The sequence below is a fragment of the Microcebus murinus genome, chromosome 7, assembly GCF_040939455.1.
Source record: "Microcebus murinus isolate Inina chromosome 7, M.murinus_Inina_mat1.0, whole genome shotgun sequence".
NCBI lineage: Eukaryota > Metazoa > Chordata > Mammalia > Primates > Cheirogaleidae > Microcebus > Microcebus murinus.
The window spans coordinates 93,095,073-93,100,545 of record NC_134110.1 but is presented as its reverse complement, the minus strand read 5'-3'; the positions used below and the strand labels follow the sequence as shown (position 1 = coordinate 93,100,545).

Sequence of the window (5,473 nt, the reverse complement as noted above, 5' to 3'; positions counted from 1 at the left end):
CTGTTGATATAGAAATCAACAACTTCGCCTTAGCTCCCTGCCCCTTTTTCTCCCCCTCTCTCACAGCCCAGCTTCTGCAGAGCTCACCCCTCCTACCCGCACCGGCCTCCTGCTGCGGCCCCCTGCACCGGCCTCCTGCTGCGGCCCCCCTGCACCGGCCTCCTGCTGCGGCCCCCTGCACCGGCCTCCTGCTGCGGCCCCCCTGCACCGGCCTCCTGCTGCGGCCCCCCTGCACCGGCCTCCTGCTGCGGCCCCCTGCACCGGCCTCCTGCTGCAGTCCCCCTGCACCGGCCTCCTGCTGCGGCCCCCTGCACCGGCCTCCTGCTGCGGCCCCCCTGCACCGGCCCCTGCTGCGGCCCCCTGCACCGGCCTCCTGCTGCGGCCCCCCTGCACCGGCCTCCTGCTGCGGCCCCCTGCACCGGCCTCCTGCTGCAGCCCCCTGCACCGGCCCCTGCTTCGGCCCCCTGCACCAGCCTCCTGCTGTGGCCCCCTGCACCGGCCCCTGCACCTGTTCTCCATGACGTCACCAGTTGCCGTCATCCTGTCACTAAATCCAACAGACACTTTTCAGTCCTTCCCTTACTTGAGGTCCCACAGCCTTGACAGTGTGGATCACATTCTCTTGCCAGAAACATCCTGCTCCCCACCACAGAGCACTGAACTGAGTGGTGTTAACCCTACTCTCTCTGATAGCATCTTCCCCGGCTGCTTTCTTGCCTCTCTCTCTCCTGTGTGTCTTTTAAATGCTGGTGTCCTTTGGCGGTGTAGTTGATGTTATTCTCTTCTCACTCTAACTTCTTCTCTGACATAGGTCTCAGACCTATCTTCTTGGAGAATGGAAAGGAGGAAGCATTTATTCATGGACTCCTACACTGCCCCCTCTACTGGTGAACGGTGGCCCCATGGCTGTTGCTCCCCAGGTGGAGCAACTGGGTGGCAGAGAAGCCCCGCTGCAGGGAGTGAGAGGCTGGGGCAAAGGGCTCTGACGGGTCACATCTGTATGGAGTGACAGAACAGTCAACGCCTGTACAGAACAGATGTGAGCTGACAAGAGGGGTGTCCGGCTCACTGAACTCCCTGCTGTGGTTCCATCCCTTTCTGCCTTCTCACATGCTGCTCCCTCCTCCAGAACCCTGCACCACTTTTGTTTACCTTGTTGAGGCTTATAGTGCAGTGCAGTGGTTCTTAAACTCTAGTTTGCATCACAATCAGTTGGAGGATTTGTTAAAACGGGTGTTGCTTGGCTCTTTCCCATGATTTCTGATTCAGTAGGCCTAGGGTGGGGCTAGAAAATCTGCACTTCTAATTCATCCTCAAATGACACCAATGCTGCTGTCCTGGGGCCACACTCGGAGAACTAGAGGTGCAGTGGTTAAAAGCACAGACTCTGAGCACAACAGTTGTCAGGAATAAATTAGTGCATACCCACAGCGTGCTTGGAGAAGTGTCTGGCATACAGTAAGAGCTCTGTAATTGTTTACTTTTAGAGTCAACTTCAGCCATGACACCCCCTACCTCCTCAGGCAGAGCTGCTGTCCTTTGTCTGGGTTCATGTAATGTCTCTTTTCCAGCACCTGTCATACGGTGTAGGAAGGGGCTGGTCCTATCTGTCTAAAGAGACTAGTAACTGCCAGATGGCAGAAACTATATTTGTTTATCTTTGTATTTTCAGAATATCATCAATGATTTGCACACAATAATGCGCTCAATAAATGTATATTGAATAAATGAATGAGTATTATCATTTACAAATGTCTGTCAACCACCATCTACTATTTGTAAAAGCTCTATTTGGGTGAGTTATTCAAAGAGATGTGAGACAATGCCGTTAATTCGAGTCTTCCCTTCCCAATACTTCCCAGACCAGCTGTCTCCACTTTCTTACCCTCCACTTACTCTTCAGCTTACTTGGTCCTCCGCCAGTCTCTACCACCCAACTCAATCTCTCTGTGCAAGGCCATCTGCAACCTCCATCCTGCTGAATGGGAAGGACAGTTCCCAGTGTTTAGGTCACTGTATTTGACACCAGTGCTTTTTCTTCAAGTGCTCTCTTCTCCTGGGATCCTGGACATCACACTCCTAGTTTTCTACCTACCTAGTTTTCCTCCTACTTGATCTCCACTGCTGATTCCTCTTCCTCCTCATCTTCTTCTATCCAGTCTCTGTACGTTTCCACAACCCAGGGTGTGCTCCTGGGCGCACTTTTCTTCTCCATCTGCAGTCTCTCTACAGGCACCTCATCTCTCATGGTGTGAGACGCCACTGATTTGCTGATTGCATTAACGTTGATATTTCCAGCCCAGGTTCGTCTCTCGAGCTACAACCTTATAAATCCCACTAACATCTCCACTGGGAAGGGTAATACACATCTCACTTGAACATGTTTCAATTAGAACTCCCCCCACTCTGCCCCACATGCCACTGCGCCTTGCTCCCTCCAGAACCTTGTTCTGCTCAATCGCAGTAGGTGCTCAGCCTTCAAACTTAGGAAATAGCCTCGATTCCTAGTGTTTCCTCATCATTCACATCTAAGTCCTCAGTCGGCTCGGGCCTCTGCCTGCTTCCCTGGACTCATTTTGAGTCCTCTCTTCCTTCATCATCATGCACCAGGTGCGCCATTTCCGTTTCTGTTTCTTGTCACTCAAACTCTTGCCCACAAAGGGTCTTTGTACTTCACCTTTCCTGCTGCCTGCAATACCCTTCCTCTGGCTCCTCGGAAATTTAGCTCATTGTCATTCTTTGCACCTCAGTTCATATATCACCTTCTCAAAAAGGTCTTTCTTGACTACCCCACAGAAGTTAACCTCCATCAGCTATTACATAACCGTGTTGATGTCCTTTGGTAGCACTTAAAACAATCTCTAATTACATGATTTATTTGTTTACATATTGTCTAGCTTTCTCAGTGCTGAGTAAGTCCTATCAAGGAAGAATATTTCTTGTCTTAGTTGGCACTCTATTCCCAATGTGTAGCTTCTCACACACAATAGGCATTTAAAAAGTATTTGTTGAATTAATGTTTGTTTAGTATATTATTTTCTGAATACCTATTAGCCCTGGAAGAGTGCCGTGAGTAGATAAGGAGATGTAATATATTAATAAGATTTCTGCCCTGCTGCCATATCTATGTTTAGTTTCATCAAAATGAAATATTTTAGAATATGAACTACTAGAAATTAAGACCCTTATATGTGTATATATAGTGGTGGGAATACCTGAATGCTTAATAAATACTCTTTCACCATGATAATAGTGCTTTGTAGTCAATTATATTGAGTAGTTATAAACACAGAGTGGCAAATCAAACTTTTGAGAAAGAATTTACAAGTGCACATGACTGGTTGATTGGTGGCCAATGGATCAGTTGTAAAGCATTTTTAAAATTTTGCTATTGGTGTTGTATTCACTTCCTCCATGAGCAAAGCTCTTTAAATACGTTATCCAACCAAAATAACATATTTAGATTTCTAATGGGGCTTTTAAAACAATTACAATACCATGTATTAATTTTATCTTTTAAAGGGAAAACAGTGAGAAGGGAAAGGCCAAATGCAACGTGGCAGGTAACTTCGGCCAGGGCTTGCAATAGTCCTGCCTGCTGGTGTTCCTGCCCTTGTGGAATCTCCTTCCCGTGTGTGTGAGCTGAACATGAGGACATACTTCTAACGAATGGAATATGGCAAAGATGATGGAATTGCTTCCTAAAAGTCAAGGACTTCTGTCTTGTTTGCACACTCTTTTGGTTCTTCTCATGTGCTAGCCCTGATAGAACAAACTGGAGAGCCCCGTGTGACAAGACGCTGAAGGCCACCTCTAGTGAGCCACCACCAAGGAACTGAGGCCCTCGGTCTAACAGCTCTTGAGGGACCAAATCCGGCCAACGACCACCTTAGTGACCTTAGAAGAAAATCCTTCCCCAGCTGAGCCGTAGGGTCAGACTGCAGCCCTCCATGGCACCTTGAGTGAAGCCTTGTGAGAGACCCTGACACAGAGGACCCAGTTAGCCTAAGCCTGGATTGCTGATGCACAGAAACTAGGAGAAAACAAATGTACATTGTATCAAGCCACTAAATTTGGGGACAATTTGTTACACAGGAATAGGTAACTAATACAGCAAACTTTCTTTAAAGGGACTGGGTAAAAATATTAATTGAAAGTCCATTTTGTGCCACATCTTTAAATGTATTATCTCATTATTCTTCAGTTCAATCTTGTTCCCTTGTGACTGGCATTTTAACTGACTTTCACAGAGTCAGCATAAGCAGTTATTCACCCTGGATTTCCATTTGGGCTTGGTGCCAGTTATCAATTTATTGCCTGTCAGCTCCAAATTCATCTTTTAATACCTGCTCTGCAGTAATGGACAGACTGCCTTTGCACGTCTCTTCTTGACAGTGAGCGGGACGTTAAGCGTCCTCACACGGGGCGCTGGAAGGACATTGCAGGAGGAAGGGGCTTTTCCTGCTGGTTCTGGTGGAGGCACTGTCTGTCACGGGCGAGGACTTCAGTGCTGCTCTGCCCGTGCCATGATCCCAGAAGGCACAATGCCTCGGTGACCCCGGTGCCTGGGCCTGGCCTGGTGGTCACAGGCACTGTGCACTCCAGGCCCCCTGCCCACACTGGACCCCAATTCCCTCTGTCTGTCTGTCTCCTCCATCCCATTTGTCTCCAGAAGTTCTCCCAGTGCAGTCACTGGGCACTCCAGACCTCTTGCCTACACTGGTACCTCTGCCCCCTCCGTGTGTTGCCCCTTAGTCACAGCTTGCCGGGACCACACGGGGCTGCTTCCTGCCTGCTCTAGGGCTGTGGGCAGCAAACTTCTTTGCCTTCCAGTGGAACGCAATGACACCTTCTCCAATGAGGTCTCAACCCGAGCCTTGGAAAGGGGACCCTTTCCGTGTTTGTCCTTCCTTGGGGACTCTTCCTTACCTCCAGGGTACTGTATAGAATGTTCTTACTGAAATTACTATTAAATTAGAGCTTAGTAATTCTTTACATCTTCTTACTTGAATCACTGTGTAGTTTCTGTCTCCTGATTGGACTCAGACTGATCTAGACCTCCTGAGAAGCAGAAGAGGCTGGTCTGTAATATTTCTTTCTTTCTTTCTTTTTAAAAATTCAGTCTTGTTAGAGACTGTCAAAAATTGACACTGCAGAATATATTGCAAGTTGTCATGGCAGGGTATTGGGAACAGCTTCAATGAGCAATAATTGCATCTCAGATAAACCTCATTGACCGCCACTGTGCAGAGCCTGCTCTGTAGGGTTCTACACCGGAATATTGTGGCCCCTTGTCCCAAAGATTCAGAGAAGCAGCAGGATAGAAAAGAAAATGCCTGGGGCAGGGAATCAGGGAGCTTGAGACCAATTGACTGTCTAAGCTCAGGCTGGCTGTTCATTTCTTCAGTGTACATATGTGGAAAATCTATTTTGCTCTTGCTACTCTATTGATGCAGGAACTACTGCGATAAGT

At 48.2% G+C, this 5,473-nt stretch overlaps 1 pseudogene; it reads right to left on the bottom strand.

The window, feature by feature from the left end:
* Positions 1–5,122: 5,122 nt before the first annotated feature.
* LOC142872003 (uncharacterized) lies at positions 5,123–5,254 on the bottom strand (annotated as a pseudogene).
* Positions 5,255–5,473: the final 219 nt, after the last annotated feature.